This window comes from Capsicum annuum, chromosome 7 (genome assembly GCF_002878395.1).
Source record: "Capsicum annuum cultivar UCD-10X-F1 chromosome 7, UCD10Xv1.1, whole genome shotgun sequence".
Classification (NCBI taxonomy): domain Eukaryota; kingdom Viridiplantae; phylum Streptophyta; class Magnoliopsida; order Solanales; family Solanaceae; genus Capsicum; species Capsicum annuum.
In genome coordinates, this window is record NC_061117.1 from 58,048,579 (window position 1) to 58,068,587 (window position 20,009).

Consider the following 20,009-nt stretch of genomic DNA (forward strand, 5'->3'; position numbering starts at 1 on the left):
AGATTGGTAACGAAGTCCATATTGATCACTTCCCCTTTTCATTCGAGCAAATTAATTTCTTGATACAACTTGGCCTCATGTGCTCAACCTTAACCTATTGGTAAACCATGCACTTGTCCACAAATTCATCCATATCTCTCTTCATGCTATTCCATCAATAGATCTCCTTGAGATCATAATACATCTTAGTCGATCTGGGATGAACAACATAGCGCAATTCATACGCCTCAGTTAAATTCCTTTATAATAAGTCGTCGACATCAGGAACACACAACCTTTCTTGGTACCATAAAGTATCGGCATCACTGATCTCAGAGACCACTACCTTTTATCTAGTAATGTCACTCTTGATTTTCACCAAGATAGGATCTATCACTGGCTTTTCCTTAATCTCTGCACCAAGAGATGATTGAACCATTTTCTGCACCACCATACCACCATCCTTGGAGTCTAAGAGAAAAACTCCAAGAGTAGCCAAAAGGTGAATATCCTTCACCAATTCCTAGTTTTCTTCCTCCACATAAGCCAAAATTCCCATGGATAGCCTACTAAGTGCATATGCAACCATGTTAGCCTTACTTGGGTGGTAGGGAAGACTAATATTATAGTCCTTGAGCAGCTCAATACATCTCCTCCACCTGAGATTAAGATCCCTCTGGGTGAACATATATTGTAGACTCTTATGATAATAAAAGATATCCACGTGAACACCATACAAATAATGCCACCCTATTTTCAAAGCAAACACAACCGCCAATATATCCAAATCATGAGTAGGATAATTTCTCTCATGCACCTTCAATTTCCTAGAAGCATAGGCAATCACCTTTTCATACTGCATCAAAACACAACCACACCTTACCTGAGATGCATCATAATAAACCAAGAATCCATCATTTCCTTCCAATAAATTTAGAATTTGAGCCAAAGTTAACTTATCCTTTAACTTCTCGAAACTCCCTTCACAAGTATCTAACCATGAAAAATTAACCTTCTTCTGAGTTAACTTAGTCAACGAAGCAACTATCGATGAAAAGCTTTCCATAAACTACCTATAATACCCGGCTAAACCTAAGAAGATCTGGATGTCAGATGGAGCCATGGGTTTAGGCCACCTTTTCACCATAATAACCTTTTGTAAATCCACCATGATCCACTCATTAAAAATAATATGACCCAAGAAAGTTACAGCATTCAACCAAAACTCACACTTGGAGAACTTGACGTAAAACTATTATTCCTTTAAGATCTGCAACACCATACAAAGGTGAGTAGCATAATTGACCTCACTCTTCAAATAAACCAAGATGTCATTAATAAACACAATAATGAAGAGATCCAACTACTGATGAAAAACTCTATTTATCAGATCTATAAATGTTGTCAGAGCATTATCAACCCAAATAATATCACAAAAAACTCAAAGTTCCCATATTGAGTATGAAAAGTCATCTTAGGGATACCACCTACCTAATATTTAGTTGATGGTACCCAAATCGAAGATCTATCTTAGAAAAGAACTTGACACCTTGAAACTAGTCGAACAAATCATCTATCCTTGGAATAGGATACTTGTTCTTATCGTCACCTTGTTCAACTGCATATAGTCAACGCACATCCAAAAAGAACAATCCTTCTTGCATACAAACAACACTAGTGCACCCCATGGAGATACACTAGGATGAATAAACCCCTTATCCAGAAGATCTTTAAGTTGCTTCTTGAGTTCCCTCAACTCAGCTGGAGGCATTCTATATGGAGAAATAGAAATTGGACGAGTGTCAAGAACTAGATCAATACCAAACTCTATTTCCTTAGCTGGAGGAACACTAGGAAGATCATCCAAAAAGACCTCGGGAAACTCATTGCCACTGGAACTGATTGGAAAGAAGGACCTTCCAAATTAAAATCTTTAATTCGGACCAAGTAATAAAGAAAACCTTTAGAGATTGACCTCTGACCTCTAAAATTAGAAATAAATTTCCCCCTAGGAGCAAAATAACCACCCTTCCATTCTATAACTATTTCACTAGGGAACCTAAAGATAACCCTACATATCTAAAAATTCAAGGATGCATAACAAGAAAGTATCAATCCATCCCCAGAAAAAACATTGAAATATACCATACCCAACTCAAATAGATCCATTAAGGTCTGCTTTCCCCCAACATATACCACACCCTCTATAGAGTCTCTTAGTAATAACCAAGCCACCTCCTGGTATAGAAACAAAAAGGATTTGAAATAACTTTGGGATCAAAGCCAAAAGATATAGCCACATAAAGAGTCATATAGGAGAGAGTGAACCCCAGATCAAGCAAATAATATACATCACGCAAGAAAAGCTATAATGTACCGGTAATGGCATCAGGTGATGCCTCAAATTCCTATCGAGATGCTAAGGCATACAACCTATTCTGGCTGACTCTAGAACTTGCAGCAGTAATGGAAGTAGATGCAATACCACCAGGTGTAGAAATAGAAGATAAAGCCACAAAAATCTTATTCTCCCTTGTAGCAACCTTATTAATTGGACAATCCCTGAGTTTATGGCTTGTTTATCCATATATGAAGAATTTGTCCATTTTTCATTGCAATAACCCCGATGAGGAAGACAACAAAACCAATAAAAAGGGCATGAATAAACTGACTAACCTCTACTTGCCTGAGATTGGGCACCCTGTGCCCAAAAATCACCACCACCATGATGATGCCTATCGCCTGACTGGTAAGAAGCACTAGTAGAAGAGTAGGAATCAAAACTCCCCTACTTTTTGTTTGCCATTTGCCACCATCTCGACCACCCTGAGGCTGAGCACCTCCTTGGTAAAAAAACCTGCTCCTCTTTTTATCCTCCACTTCCTGTATATGAACAGTCAACCTAAGGATGTCCATATCTTTAATCAACAAGGCAGTCTTGCTCTCCAAAATTAAATCCTAATTCAACCTAGAAGTGAACTTCCTCATTCTTGCCTACATGTCGACAACTAAATCAGGAGCATACCTTGACAATTGGTGAAATATCAAGGCATATTCCTTGACAGACATCCTCCTCTGCTTAACATTTATAAACTCTTCCATCTTTGCTTTTGTCAACTCTTGGGGAAAGAACCAATAAAAGAAGGCCTTAGAAAAAGTATCCTATAAGACTGATTATTCCATATCACCCCTATCCATGTTCCACTCTTCATACCACTGATATGCAATCTCTTTGAGCTGATAAGCTGCAAAGTTTACATCTTCTATATTGGTACCCTACATCACCTGAGGTTGATTATAAAGAGGTTGAAAAGCTATAAATTTTAGTACCTGGTATGTTGGTCCCTACTTAATTATGAAGAAGGTTGGTAATGTTGCCTATGAGTTGGAATTACCTCCTAGTATGAACTCCATTTACTCAATTTTCTATGTCTTTATATTGTGGAAATATGTGGGTGATCCTTATTTGATTATTACTTTAAATGATATTAATATTTTAGACTCTTTATCATATGAGGAGATCTCAGTGAGGATCTTAGATAGGTAAGTTCACCGATTGCAAACAAAAGAAGTGGCTTCGGTGAAGGTTCTATGGAGGAATGAAAAGTTTGAAGAAGCTATGTGGGAAGTGGAAGAGGACATAAATTCCAAGTATCCACATTTGTTTCCTATTTTGGGAACTTGTGATGGAGGTATGTGTTAATTCTGTTGCCTTGATTTATGTCTTTGATAGAAAATGGGTTGAATTCCCCAATGTTTGAAATTGAGTTATGTCTTATTTGGATAATGGGTTAAAGTCCCCAATTTTGAATTGATTGTGTCTTGTTAGACTATGGGTTCAAGTCCCTAATTCTTTGAAACTATGTGTGCCTTATTGTGATGGGTTTAAGTCCCTAAGTACCTTGAGTTGATTCATGTCTTTTATAGATGATGGGATAAAGTCCCAAATATTTTGAGTTGATTTTTATCCTTGAAAGTCTATGGGTTGAGGTCCCTAGGTTGTGAAATGAGTAAGTGTCGATGAGTAATGGGTTTGAGTCCCGAAGTTGATGAAGTAAATTATTGATTGATGATGAGCATGATGTGTGTTGTGTCCTTATTGAATGCATACTTTAACATTGTGTAAAAATTGATTTTATGTGTATTGATATGTTAAATTGTGTTTATATTCGCCTTACCCATCATTCGAGGATGAATGATCCAAGTGGGGGAGAATTAAAACACCTATACATTGGACCCTTTATAAAAACTTCATTATTCGATGTCACTGGGGTAGGTACGACTAGGTGATTGAGTCGTAACCTGCGATACGAGTCATATCCTCCTCCTCTCCTCCCACTCGTACCTTGACCAGCATGATAGGGTAGTAGACTATCTCTTATACAACATGACCACCCCTCAATCATAACCAATGCATATGAGTCATACCAAACTTAATCGTATGGAGTGAAGACTCAACTCAAGTGGACTATGTTTTATACGAATGGTGCATACTATTAAGGCATGAGTCATACCCTTTGTATATGACTCAAGGATGTCCACTCATACCCTAACCAGTGTAGAAATACTAGGAGATGCCTAGGGTATGAGTCAGGGTACTACTCGTAACCTAGTGTACGATACCCTAGTGAGTCATATGAGGGAGTCGTACCCCTGGATGAGGTCATTTTCCAACTTTTAATTATGAGCCTTGTGGTCATTTTCCATGCCTAAAACCCTAAACCCTCTTACTATATAAGTGTGTGTATCCTAGTAAACATTTATTTTGATGGATCAAACACCCTAAAAGGCTCTCTCTATCTCATATTTGGAAGATTGGAGGGTAGGGTTTCAAGGGTGACTTTTAAGAGGCAAAAAGAAGTCAATATTTGTAATGTGCCATACTTTTTCCTAGCTTTAAATCATCTCAAGAATGTTAGAAACTTTCCTTTAAAGATAAATTCACTTTTTTACACATGGTATTTTTAAGATTTTCACTTTTTGTCATGTGGGAAATTGAATTAGCTTTTCAATGATACCAATTTCATCAAAATCTGACATTGGAAGAGAAAGTTATGACCAAAATATAGAAGGTAGTAAAACCGTCCAAATGCAACAGTGAGGCCGACGGACCGTCGGACAAGCGACGAACCATTACCCACGACCGTCGCAGCAAGGCAGTAAGAACTACCTTCTGCCTAGGAGCGACGGCCCAGGCCAATGAACCGTCGGACTAGCGACGGATCATCGCTCAGGCCGTCGTAGAGGAAACAGTGAGGACTTCTTTTGGATAAGGTGTGAAGGTTATGTTGACGGACCGTCAAACCTGTGATGGACCATCTCCTAAGCCACTGCAGCCAAAATAGTAATACCCCATTCTACCTAGAAGCGACGGTCAGGGCCGACGGATCATCAACCCAGCGATGGACCATCGCACCAACTATTTCAGGTCCCATTCAATTTTTTTAAGTCATTTTAACAAGGGTTTTTGGTCATTTACCGCCCACTTATATATACCCAGTTATATTCAATTTCTGCCCATTTGTTCATTATTATTTCAACAACAACATTAGGATTTCTCTCTAAAATTAATTCCCAAGAACAAGAATCCAAATCTTCTCCAAGAAACTAAGAGATTCAATTTCCTCAAGTTCAAGAACATCAAGAATCTTAACCCAGGTATGCATAGTGTTCATTCATGGACTCCTTTTGTCCATGAAGTCCAAGAATCCTTTTTCCAACTTCAAGTTATGGATTTTCTTTATGATTTATGATTGGGTTGCTCTTGTTCACGTTGATAAATAAGAAATTTAATTTTACTCCATGTTGGGTGATAATTTCTATGTGGGTTTAATTATTATAGATATAGATTCACGCAAACCTATGACTAAACCCTTGAATGATGAAATTAGTATGTGACCATGATGTTTAATTATTGTGCAATGATGTTTACATGTACCATGCCTACAATATGTTTAATTTAATGCCTAAATGAAGGAAAAGTGCCTAACTAGCATGTTTTCATGAAATACCCATCTATGTACAAGCTTATGCCTATGACATGCTTAATGAAATGCTTCAGTAAATGCATTATGGTGATTATTATGAATTCAAGCAAGTTATGCTTTGTCAGTTTCCTTCTATCGAGTCCTGGGTACTTGTACCTGAAATATTAGCTGTGTGCCTAGAGACATGTCATCTTTTCATGATACTCTCAGTCAAGCTATGATCCTTCAACTTTAGATAGTCTTATGACTCAGGAAATCTCCATGATCTCATGAACTCAGTCAGTTGTCAGATATCAGTAGTATTTCGTCAGTCAACGGAAGTCAGTAACTCAGTCCATGTTCAGTTTCAGAAAATTATGTTTCATATCTATTTAGATGGGAGTAAAAATTAGCACCAAGCAAACCCAAGGGTGGGAACTTACCTGTTATATGAGGGTGTGATTTTTAGAAGCAATTCTTGAATTTCAGAACTATGTAGCCAGCATAGGTTGAGACATCATAGCCTGCTATATGAGGGTAGATGAGGTGGCTTAACCTGCTATATGAGGGTTCCCACCATTCTCATTAGAGTTACCTATTATATTAGGGCCACTCATATGTTGTCCTTACCAGTGGCACGGTATTGACACCCTTCCAATCAAGGCACAGATTGGACCTCAATTTAGCTATAATGCGCCATTTGGGGCATGTCGGTTAGATGATTACTTTCCATAGTTTCAGTAGCAGTATCAGTCAAGAACTCAAATAGTTCTTTAAATTCAGTACTGTCAGATTCAGTTAATTCAGATACATTACGAAACTCAGCTAGTTCTTTCAGATTCAGGACTGTCAGATACAGTCACTTATGTTATCAATTATATCAGTTATTAGTATGTCATGTTATCAATAGTCAGATTCAGTAATCATGTCATCATGGTATTAGTGTCAGTTTTTATATCTCATGCATATACTCTCACACTCATGATAGTCAGTCTGTTATTATATTTGTTCATGCATATGAACCCCATGCGTTTAGATTACCTCACATTCATAACAGTACATTCAAAGTACTGACGCATTTGTGCTATGGTGTCTTATACCATAGGTTCAGAGACACGAGCTCCAGAGCATCAGTAGATTCCAATCTCAGTAGACAGAGTTAGAAGTGAGTCCTCATCTTTTGAGGACACGATCATCAATTTATTAGCTCGTTAATTAGTTTATTAGTTAGAGTTAGTTGGGGACATGTCCCATCAACTCCTTATCCAGACAATCATATTTAGAGGCTTTTCAAACTATAGTATGTTCAGATAGCTTATTTCAGTTATGTTTTGGGTATTTCATACCCCATCTATATGTTATAATTTATCAGATCTTATGTTACAGTTTTGAACCTTATGGCCTTTCAGTTCATGTTTCTATATTATACAATATGTATGTATTATACAGGTATGGATATTAGTCATAGGTTAGCTTGTGCTCCTTCGGGGTCATGAGTACTGTGTAATATTCCAGGTACCAGATTCTGGGTGTTACAATATTCTTAGTGATTCATCTTGTTTAGTTCCTGTACCTCTTTCACTCTCTAAATAATTCTAAACCCTATATTTCACACTTGGATTAGTAAGTATACACGGTGGTTTTGAAATCAAATGAAAAAGGTTTTGTTTCCTAATGATGAATAATGATGATTCTTCCTTAGACTTATGTTTATACATGCTATTAATGGAAGTTTGAATATGTGAATGCTTGTTGTCTGTGGTCTAACATGTGGGTATTGAGTAACCCTATTCTTGATGGTTTCTACCATGAAATTGGCCTTGGTAAAGGCACGTACACAAGGTGTTTGTGAAAATGTCTAAGTGAAATGTTTAGTTACATGATGATGGTGTTGTGGACTAGGAAAATAGACTACGATGTATGAATGCTTGATAAATGATATTATGAAGGTAAAGTGATTCATGTATTTTGTAATTGATCACCTTAATGGCTTGATGAATAAGAAGGGGGTAAAAGTCCTTAACATGGAAATGCACATTAATTGTGTGTGGGACAAAATTATGGTATAGAATTTCTAATGAAATATGAATGGCTTGTAAGGGTCTTGAGGGCTATATTTTTAATTGTATGATGAGTTGAATTAAGGCATTGTCCTATTGATATAGTTGAGCAATAAAGGCTCCTATGATGACCATATGGTCATGTATGGTGTTGAATTGGCTAAATGGGTTAAAGTCCTTATGTGTGAAATAGAATATATATGGATGTATGGACAAAGGGTTAAGAGTCCTAATATCAGCTAATGATAGTCATGGTGGATTGAGGTTAAAGTCCCTTTCCTAATAAAATCGCTTGTGGTTAAAGTTCCTTGAGTAATGAGATCTTATGAGGTCAAAGCACCTCGCCAAATGAATTGGCTTAGGTTAGAGTCACCTATCTAACATGGCATGAGGTTAGAGTCCCTTGCCTAATGTGTGAGCATGTGGTTAGAGTCCGTTGCTTGACCTAATATGTGTGAGTGGTTAGAGTCCTTTACTTATATGAATGTGTGTGAGTGGTTAGAGTCCCTCACCTAAATGGATGTGCATGTGGTTAGAGTCCCTTACTTGATGGTATGTGAATATGGTTAAAATCTTATGCCTAATGAGAAATGCTTGAATATATAAGTGTGGAAGGTTGGAGTCCTCCATTGCATGTATGATGAATGAGTGCTTCCAAAGTGTCAATAAATCTTGTCCCCTTGATTAGCATGTGATATGTCTATATATTATGCATAAGGTTATGAATGTGATTGGATATGATATATTTCTTGTTGTTGAATGACGATGCTATTTTATCCTTATCCTTGAGTTACATGCTAGCTTTCCAACCTCTAACCGTCTTTAGAAGCTATGTCCCCACACGACATTGGAGTCGGAGCATCTTCTTCTCTTCCTGTGCAGTGATTAGACAATCAAAGAGGTTTATGCATTGACTTTGGAGTGGTGAGCTTTCTTTCTTCGAAAGACATTCATCCTTGGTCTCTTATCTTTAGACGTAGCCATTTTGTCATGGTTTGGCTATCATCGAGGGCTTGTCCCGACATGTATATTTCTAGACTTTAGTTTGTATAGAGGTATTGTGGATGACTGTGGACTTGGGTGTATTGGTTAGTTGATGAATCTAATGAAGTGTTTAGACTTGTTCAAGTTATGACTTGTATATTTTCCGCTATCTCATGATATGATCGGGATGCACCCGACCCATGTGATTGTTATGATGATTATGATGGGTTTTCGATGCGACCTTCGGTTCATGTGGGCTTGAGGTTCCCTTACGACATGGCCCGATTTCAGGGCGTGTCATAACATATTTTTTTTATATTTATTTTAAATGTCAAGAAATAAATGCCATAATTTCAACTTTCTTACAGTGTCAGATCCATGTTAATGGCTAGTTTTCATTCTATAATTAAGAAATTTAATTGATGGTCATTTAAAAATACAAAAGAACAAATTTAAAATTTATATGAGATATGATATTTCCGGATTTAAAAGTAACAATTTTCAACAATATTGAACTTTTTTTAAAAATTTGAAATGATTTTTCCTCTAAGATGAACCTATTAGTTTCTAATGAATTACGTGGATTTAACTTTGGTTAGATATTTAAACATTATTATCTATTTTTATTTGAAATAATGTTTAAAACTTATAGTTGAAATTAGGATCCCATTAAATTAAACAAAATCAAACTATATATGAGCATCTAATTATATTAATTAAATCAATTAAGATATTATTTTACATAATGAGGTAAAGTCAAATAATAATTCTTGATTCACTTGTTGTTCATGATGAATCTTGAGTAAACTTTAGTGAGGTTTTGTTTAAATCCATTTTAAGTAGAAATTAAATTTATTTATATATAATCTAATTATAAATTTAAATTATATTTGAAACTTACAAGTAAGACCATGTAAAATTGAACCAATAGTACGACCAACATTTAAATACACCATATTAATAATGATATTGTTCTAATCGAACAAGCTCGAGTTAATAATAATTATCAAAATAAACTTTAGTGAAACTTAGGGCAATTTTGTACTTTAAATTTAATATAATTACTTAATAAAATTATAGTTTTTAGATATAACCACCTTGTATTGAAATTATATTTAAAACTTGTAAATATGTTAGTAAAATTGAATTGAATCAGAGAAGAAGCACCTATAATTACTCTAAACTGTATTTCTATTGTTTCAACAAAATAGGTTTGAGTTAAATAACAATTCTCGAAGTATCTGGTCTAGGTGAAGCTTGAGCTTGCATTAGTGAACTTGACTTTGTTAAATTTGATATAATTAATTAGTCAAAGTTAATCGTGTATAACATAACTTTTATCTATTTAAATTATATTTGAAACTTACAATTAAGTCCTTGTAAAATTGAATCGAATAAAAAGATGAATACCTATAATTATAGTAACTTGATAAAGATATTATTTGATAGAAAAGGTTAGGGTTATGAAGGCACGTGTAATAATTATTTCTCATGTCGTGTAATTTTATCATCAAGCTTGTCTATTTAGTTTACTTTGTATTTATTTTATGAATTTGTGTATTTAGATAATAATTTGATGAGTATTTAATTTTATGATGCCATGTAATAACATGTTTATGCAAGTAAATATATCTATCAGAATGTAAAATTTTCTCAGGAATCACATATTACTTTATATAATAAGAGTGGATATGTAACGACCAATTTATTTTTATGGAATATGTGAATTATGTATTTCTATATGATTTGACTATTTACCTCTTCCTATAGTTGCATTATGGTATTCCTGAAGTGTGGGGTGATTAACATAGTTCCCGATTCATTTTGGTACCATTTTACGATATTGTTTGATCGCTTCGAGAGCCTTATTTTGGACTTATGTGGATATATTTTAATCCATGCGATTGATGACTGAATGGACTGCACCAACAACTCTGGAATATAGATTTTAGGTTAGGTAGACCTTTGATTCGGGTCCCGGTGTACCCGAGCTCATTTCGACCTATTGGTCGAAAAGTTGGAAAAACTAAAAATATGAATGTGGGACTCATATTTGGCCGAAATGACCTCGGATGGAAAATCCGACTTTTTCAACAGATCCACAATATTGATTTTAGGGTGGTAACATATTTGGTGTTATTTTACGGCTTTTATATCTCATTTCGACCCTCGATTTGAAAAATTATAATTTTGGATTTCAAGGGTCAACTTTATGAAAACGATATTTTTTTGAAAATATGATATCTCCATTAAGTCCAGAGCATCGAATTTAGTGTGGTTACATAATTCGTTTGTGTATATCGAATTTCGAACGAATCCTAGACACCTTGTCGAAGTCTATTTGGACTTAAAAATCTAGTGCACCAGGTTGTCAGTGCAACCAGGAAATTTAAAGGGTAAATCGCATTTCCCAAGTGCGATTTATGCTTTATTTTACTTGATACATAGGTATAGTATAAATAGCCATTTTTATCCATTTTTTACTCATTCTTTCACCTTCCTTGAGTTAAATCCTAAAATTAGTGTGAGAGCTTAAAGTGAAGATTTTGGGTGCTTGAAAAACCAGATTAACATCTATTTCTTGATTCTCTTAAGAATTTAAGGTAAGAAACCGTCCATTTTCTTAGTAATTCTTGATTAAATTCTTAAAAATTCAAAAATCTTAGGGCTTGATTTAACCCCCAATTTCACTCCTTTTCACTTGAATAATATTTAATCTTATAATTACTAGTTTTTCACTAGTTAAACTTTCAAAACAACTCTGATTCTTGATTTTAACCTGAATTTCAAAGAGTTTACCCGGTAAAGCTTAAAAGTGATTTTTCTTCGATTTAAACATTGTTTTTTACTCGATTTGACTTGGTTTTTGGATGTAGGTTACTAAAAATATAGAGAACACGTTTTTGAAGTAATGTTATGATTTTTCCTTATTTTTTGAAAACCCATTTCGGGAGTTCGTTTTGACCCAGAATAAAAAATAGTCAATATGGGTGTCGTTAGTTTTGTTTTGATGCGTAAATTTTATATTTGATATTTTTAGTAGATTTTAGGATCATTCGTGAAAAGTAAGATCATGAGTTCAAAGTGTAGCAGACCAATTTCAGCTTTTAAGGAAGGTTATGACTTAACTCTTTCAAACTAGGTTGGGTAGTAAATGATGGTACACAATGCATGTTAAGGGTGGGAACTAATCATGAAAAATATCTATCTATGTGTTGTGCCCATGTGGGGGCCTATATGTGATGTAATTATTGAAATTGAGATATGATATGTGTGACCGTGTAGGGTCCAAAGTGGTGCGAATAGCCTTGAATACATATGAATAATTTTATTGTGTTGTTAAAATGTCTAATGTGGTTTCATTGGTATATTGTGATATATACTTACTTATTGGTATATGAGATGTGTGGAAATTCATGGATAAAATAAAATTAATGAGTGGATATTGGCTCACGTGGTTGTGAAATTGTAACATAATGGTTGATTGTGGAAACACATCATGTGGATTGGTTGTGAAAATACATCATATGAATTGGTTATGGCAATACTTATTTTGAATGATTGAGAATATTGCATCGTCATTCTCACGTCATCATACGCATCATTTCACTTGTTTGTTTTATTTCTTTATATATATTTATTGTCATGTATGTATACTTGATTTGTGTCTTATGTTATGTTTGTGCTTCAAAAATACTGGAAACACAAAAATACTGGATATTGGTATCGGATATTGGATTTTTTGGACTATCTCCAAAGGATTGTGCCGGAGAAGAGTTGTGGATATTGGTGATTTTGAGGTTGTGTGCCAAACTTGAGGTTAGTGTGCCAAACTTAAGGTTGTGTGTCAATCTCATGCATCATCATTAGAATCATCATATATATTTCACCCACTCTATTGTGTTTATGTTGTGTTTGAATTGCCATAGTGACTTGTCATCTATCTATTTGTTCAATATTTTAACTTAATAACGTCTAATTGTTCTATCTTTCTTTAATTTTACTTGACGATCTTGATTATACATGTCCCTCCTCTGTTCTACTTGTATGTGATATTGTGTATATTTGTATTCCTATCTTGTGTGTTGTTGTATTATATATAAGGATATTATAGAATTGTTAGTGCAAGCGGTGTGGGCTATCATTGTGGGACATTTTCTGATTGCATGTGGCGTGCCCTTAGTATGTGTTTTGTATGCTTTATTTTTTACTTTTCTCGATCTTCCTATGATATCTACTAATTATACGTAGACCTACTCACTCCTACTTCACCCTTTTAGTTCAACTTTAGGTTTGGGTGTGCCTCAGACTGATTAATTTTGGGTGCCTTCAGGTTTCTCAAAGTAGCGGTTGAACATTCATATGTCCGGAGTTCACCTCTATCTTTTTGTACTAGTTATGTCTTTATTAGTGTTCAGAGATAAATATTTTCCTTTGTGGTTATTTCTCTGCTGCAAGTGATTCTGAGATTATATTAGTAGTTCTTATAATATTGACACTAGGTTTTGAGAGTTATTGATGCATGTGTTGATTTTATTCTTTCTGCTTTTATAATATCAATATGGTTCAGCTTTGTTCTAGAAGCCTTATCTTGGGGGAATTTTTGTCTTTTTTCCATGTGTATCAGTTTAGATGAAAGGCTTATTCTTCAAGGTTCACTGCGACAAGTGCTATCATGATCATTATTTTTGGGTCATGACAGAATAAGAGAAGAGCTTAGGGTCTTTTATAAAAAATGACAACGAAGCTTCTCAAAATTTCATTTATTATTGTTTTAGGATTTTTCTAGGATTAATTATATTTATTTAAAATTTACGTAAAAAAAATACTATACATTACAATAATTAATTTTGAAATATTTAAAAGGCGTGATTAAAAAAATCATTTGCTTCTTAAAATTCTTGCGGTGTTGCATAAATTGAAATAATTATTTTAAAATGATATAAAAAGTACTATAAATAATAATAATTAACAACTTAAAATATTTAAAAGATATATATATATATATATATAAAATAATAATTAGATGATATTAGGGCCAAATTCAAAATTTATAAATAAGCTCTTCAAAGTCCCACTTATTTCTATGTGGTGAGCTAAGGGTCAGTTTGAATAATGACCATTTCGCCCTTCTAATTCTCCATAATTGTTGATACTTATTTGAGATTTAGGTAAAAAAAATATTATGAATCACAATTATCAATTCTAGGTTATTTACAAAAAAATAATTAAGAAAATTGATGGATCATCAAAATTTTTTCAGTGCCGCATAAATTGGATAATTATTAAAAATGATAAAAAAGTTCCAAAAATTGTATATTTTACTCTATAATAGAAGAGTGAATGAAGAGGAGCTTAGGGTCGACGTTGTGCTTATGTTTCCCGCTTCAACTTCTTCAATTGTGATTTTACTAGATCACCCCTAATTAATTATTGTAATTCATTTATGTATTAGAAAATTAATAATATTTAGTAAAAAAAAGTAAGACAGACATTTATGACATGTCTGCTTCAGATGCTTCAATCGTAATTTTACTGTATCACCCCTAATTAATTACTATAAGTCATAAAAAATTTAAAAGTCTAATAATATTTAATAAAAATATTAAATAGACATAATCATAAATTAACTCGTGATGTTTTAAATTAACTTGACGTCTTATATGAAACCCACTTTAAATTTTTTCCACAAGTAATTTTGCTATATCACAAGTAGTTACTATACGTCATTTAAGACATGTATGCTTCGCTGCTTCGATCGTAATTTTATTATATCACTCCTAATAAACTATTATGGTTATCTCAACATTGTGCCACTTAAATTGAAATGAAAAAAAAGTATTATAAATCACAATAATTAAAAACTTAAATTATTTAAAAAATATAATTGACTATTAATGCCACAAAAGTTTGGACAAAGATAGTAACATATATTATCTTAAAAATACATAAAAAGCATTATAAATTACAATAGTTTAACAGCTTAAAATATCTAAAAAAAAATAATTTGTTATTTATTTTAAAAAATATGTAAAAAAATACAATAAATCATAGTAATTAACAACTTAAAAATTTAAAAGTCAACATGCCTGCTTTATATTTCAAAAAAATACATAAAAAATACTATAAATCACAATAATTAACAACTTAAAAATTTAAAAGATATAAAATATTTAACCAACCCTTGTTTTTGGGTCATGACAAATTGGTATTAGAGCAGCCAGATTTCATTGGTCTCAACGGTGTAAGAATGGGATGTCTAATAGAGTCTCGTGGATCGGTACGTAGACGTTCGTATCTATCTTTGAGAGGCTATAGATGTCCTTAGGAAATTTTCCTCATTTTATTCTTTATCATGCGAAGTTCTTTCATTCCTTGTGTTCAGAGTTGTATTTCACTCTTTCTATGCAGATGGTGCGGCTTATGCTATATCAAATCAACTGAGAGATTCTATGAGAGATTGGTAGAGGTCGCTTGTCAGTTGTAGACTCCATGATTCCTTTGAAATGACTTGGGATCAGTTTGTCGAGGCTTTCTTAGAGAGACTTGTGCCTTTCAGTTTGAGAGATCATATGCGGGATGAGTTTGATCATTTGGAGTAGGGGTCCATGACAATTGTTGAGTATGAGAAATGCTTCCATGCCCTATCCAAATATTTCTATGATAGAATTTTCATCGAGTTTGAGAAGATTCAAACTTTCATAAAGGGTTTGGATTTCTCCTTTCAGTTGGCTACGTCTCAGATGGTTGTACTTGGGGTTTCTTTTTAGAGTATTATAGATCATGTAAAGATGACAAAAGGTATTCATAGTGTATCTTATGAGTTAATGAGTAAGACCTATTAAGGAAGAGATTTTAGAGGTTTTCGTGGATACCATGGTAGTCTAGTGTAGGCAGCTTTACAGAGTTCAGGTAGTGGATCTTCTAGTTCAGTAGTTTAGGGTGGCCATTCGGGCCCAGTTATACCTTTTCCTATTGAGATTGGTCGTAGAGGTTGCTATGTGTGTGATTATATTAGCCATATGGCCAGGGACTGTCCTCACCGGGTGATTTGGGCTACTCCTATTCAGTTATGAGGGGTAGGGGTGCTACTAGAAGCGAGGGGCAGAGGTAGTGGAGCTCGTGGGGGTGATCATGGGGACACTCAGGAAGTTGGTGTTCGTGGGGCCACCCAGGAAGTTGTTGGTCGTGGTTAGTGTTATGCTATACCATCCAGACCTGAGGCAGAGGCTTCTGATGCTGTGATCGCACGTATCATCCCCATTTGTTTTAGACCTGCATCTGTATTATTTGATCTTGGATCGACTTTATTTATGTGTTTGTATATTTTGCTTTAAGTTTGGATTCTGCTAGTAAGCCTTTTTCTATGCCTATTTATTTATCTACCTCAGTAGGTGATTCTTTAGTGGTGGATCGACTGTACCGATCTTGTATTTTAACTTTTGACGGGCGTGAGGTTTTGGTAGATTTACTTGTGTTTGATATGATTGATTTTGATGTTATTTTAGATATGGATTGGTTGGCCCCTTATCATGTTATCCTAGATTGTTATGCTAATACTATGACTTTAGCTTTGCCGAGTGTGTCAAGGATAGCTTGGAAGGGTGTGCTTCATTTGGGTTCTAAAAGGATCATATCTTACATTCAAGATCATACATTGGTTGAGAGGGGATATTTATTTTATTTTTCTCATATTCATGACACTTGTGTTGTTTCACCTTATTTCTTAGATTCTATCTGTATTTTTCGTGAGTTTATGGATGTGTTCCCTACGAATTTTCCTGATATGCCTCCGAATCGAGATATTGATTTTTCTATTAATGTTAAGCCAGGTACCAAGCCCATTTCTATTCCTCCTTATAGGATGGCCCAATCAGAGTTGAAGAAACTGAAGGATCGATTACAGGAGTTGTTGTATAAGGGATTTATCCAGCCTAGTATTTTACCTTGGGTGCGCCTATCTTATTTTTAAAGAAAAAGAATGTGTCTTTGCGGATATGTATTGATTATAGACAGTTTAATAAGGCAATGGCTAATAATAAGTCTTCTCTTCCTTGCATTAATGATTTATTTGATCAGCTTTGGGATGCTACGGTACTTTCGAAGATTGATTTGAGGTTCGATTATCACCAGTTGAGGATTAGAGCTTTAGATATTCTAAAGACAGCTTTTTGGAATCGATATGGTCATTACAAGTTCTTGGTCATGTCTTTTGGGTTGACCAATGTCCCTTCCACTTTGATGGAGTTGACCAATCAGGTGTTTCATCAATATCTCAACTCTTTTGTTATTGTATTTATAGATGATATCTTGGTGTATTCCAAGTGTAAGGATGAGCATGATAAGAATTTGTGGACTGTGCTTCAGAGATTGAGGGATGGGAAGTTGTATGAAAAGTTCTCTAAGTACGAGTTTTGGTTGGAGTGTATTTCTTCTTTGGGTCATGTGGTGACGAAGGAATGTATTATGGTTGATCCAACCAAGATTTTTGTAGTTCGTGATTGGACTAGACCTACTTCGCCTATCGAGATTTGGAGTTTTGTTGGCTTAGTAGGCTATTATCGACGTTTTGTTGAGGGTTTTTCATCCATTGCAGCTCCATTGACCAAGTTGAACTAGAATAAAATTTCTTTTTAGTGGCCCGATCCTTCTGAGGCAAGCTTTCAAAAGCTTAAGGATTTATTGACTTCATCTCCTATCTTGACTTTGCCCAAAGATGGTGTGGGTTTTACCGTCTTTTTTGATGCTTTAGGTGTTAGTTAGGTGTTGTGTTGATGCAGGGGGGAAGGTAATTGCTTATGCATCTCGTCAACTGAAGCCTCATGAGAAGAATTATCCTCCCCTTGATTTGGAGTTCTGCACAGTCATTTTTTCCTTGAAGTAATGAAGGCACTACTTGTATGGAGTCCATTGTGAGATCTTTTCAGATCATTGTAGTCTTCAGCACTTCTTCACCCAGCAAGATCTTAATATGAGGCATCGCCGTTAGCTTAAGTTGTTTAAGGATTATGAGTTGACTTTTCTGTATCATTTGGGCAGGGCTAATGTGGTTGTGGATGTCTTGAGCTGAAAGTCGACTAGCATGGATAGCTTGGCGTATCGACCCAGGAGGGCCTTTAGCCTTAGAGGTTTAGTCTTTAGCTAAACAGAAGGTTAGGCTTGATATTTCAACACCTGGGCGTGTTTTTCTATCTATGGAGGCTAGATATTCTTTGATGGAGTAGATTTGAGCTCATCAGTTTGATGATGTTAGATTGAGGTTGATTCGAGACAAAGTATTGAGTAGGAAGGCTAAGGAAGCCTCACTTGATTCAGATGGAGTTTTACATATTGGAGGTATAGTTTGTGTGCCAAGAATGGGTGACTGGATTAGGTTGATCTTGGAGTATGCCCATTGTTCCAGATATTCCATTCATCTTGGTGTGACTAAGATATATCGTGATTTGAGATAGCACTACTAATGGGGTGGTATGAGGTGAGATGTAGCGAGTTTTGTGGTTCATTGCCTATTTTGTCAGCAGGTGAAGCCCGAGTATATAAAACCTGGTGATTTTACTTTAGAGGTTACCCATTCCCGAGTGGAAGTGGGAACGGATCACTATAGACTTTGTGACTAGTTTGCCTCCTACATCTCATGGTTCTGACAGTGTTTGCGTCATCATGGATCGATTGACCAATTCAGATCTTTTTATCCCGGTTTAAGTCTTATTCAGTTCTATGAGGTTGGACCATATCTACATTCGTGAGATTATGTGTCTGCATGGTGTACCGGTGTCCATTATTTCAGATTGAGTTTCTGTGTTCACATCTCAGTTTTGGAAGACTTTTCAGGATGAGTTGGGTACTCGATTTGATCTTAGCACAGCGTTTCACCCCCAGACTGACTATCAGTCAGAGTAGACTATTCAGATTTTGGAGGATATGCAGCGCATATGCATGATCGATTTTGGTGGCCAGTGGGAGCAACATTTGTCTTTAGCTGAGTTTGCATACATTAATAGCTACCATTCTAGTATTGATATGGCTCCATTTGAGGGGTTATATGGTACGGTCGTCGCTCGCCAGTGGGTTGGTTTGATGTTTCAGAGGTGATGCCTCGAGGTACGGACTTGCTTCATAAGTCTTTGGATAGAGTTCGCGTCATTCAGGATAGACTTAAGAGTGGATCAGCGTAGGCAGAAGAGCTATGCTAATTGTAGACTTCTATCATGACTCGAACCAGGGCCTAGACGTAATGGGCATTCTAAGTCCAACCAGGATCGGGGATCGCCCCCTTAACCCAACCCAACCACCTTTCACAACCTTAGATGAGCTGAATGGAGAGCATATAACAAGATTGCGTAAATGCGCTCATCAAGACTCTGGGATAGGGTCATAATAGTGACCGACCCAACCGAGTGTACCCGCACCAAACCAACCATCCATACCATACCAAACCAAAGAGAATATCAAAAGATAATATGATGAACAAACCCAAAATGTAATACGATGGAACAACCAACAATATCATCCAATGATATCAGCCCTAACACCAATACCAATGCTAAGGCCGACACCAATATCGATCCCGCCCATACCAACCCCTAGAAGTACCACAAAGCCTCTATCCAAACGATTACAAATATTCGGTTGGGATATGACCCCAACCATGGACAAAACCAATATCCAAAACAAAAGTAAAATATCTAAGAATGTCCATATCATGAAATGGAGATTTTTGAAAAGATGGAAGCTCACAACTTTATTCTAAAAGTTGTTCCCGAATCAATCACTATATAAGAGAAGTCGAACGGCCAGTTCCTACATAGCATGGGTATACAACCTCCAGTAGACGGGTTAGCGAATAACCGCTAGCATATATATTAGGATAAGGATAAAGTAATGCCATTTAAACAACCAAGTAAAACCATCCATGATGTATACAACCATACATATATATAAGTGTCGGAAAAGGGAATCCGTGTTTAGCATGTGTTTAAAACCTTTTACCTGGGCTGTGTAACCTTGCCGTTTAACCACA

General features: G+C 35.3%; 1 pseudogene; it reads left to right on the plus strand.

The window, feature by feature from the left end:
- The first annotated feature begins 2,361 nt into the window (after nt 1–2,361).
- LOC107876621 overlaps nt 2,362–20,009 on the plus strand; it is a 44,500-nt pseudogene continuing 26,852 nt past the window's right edge.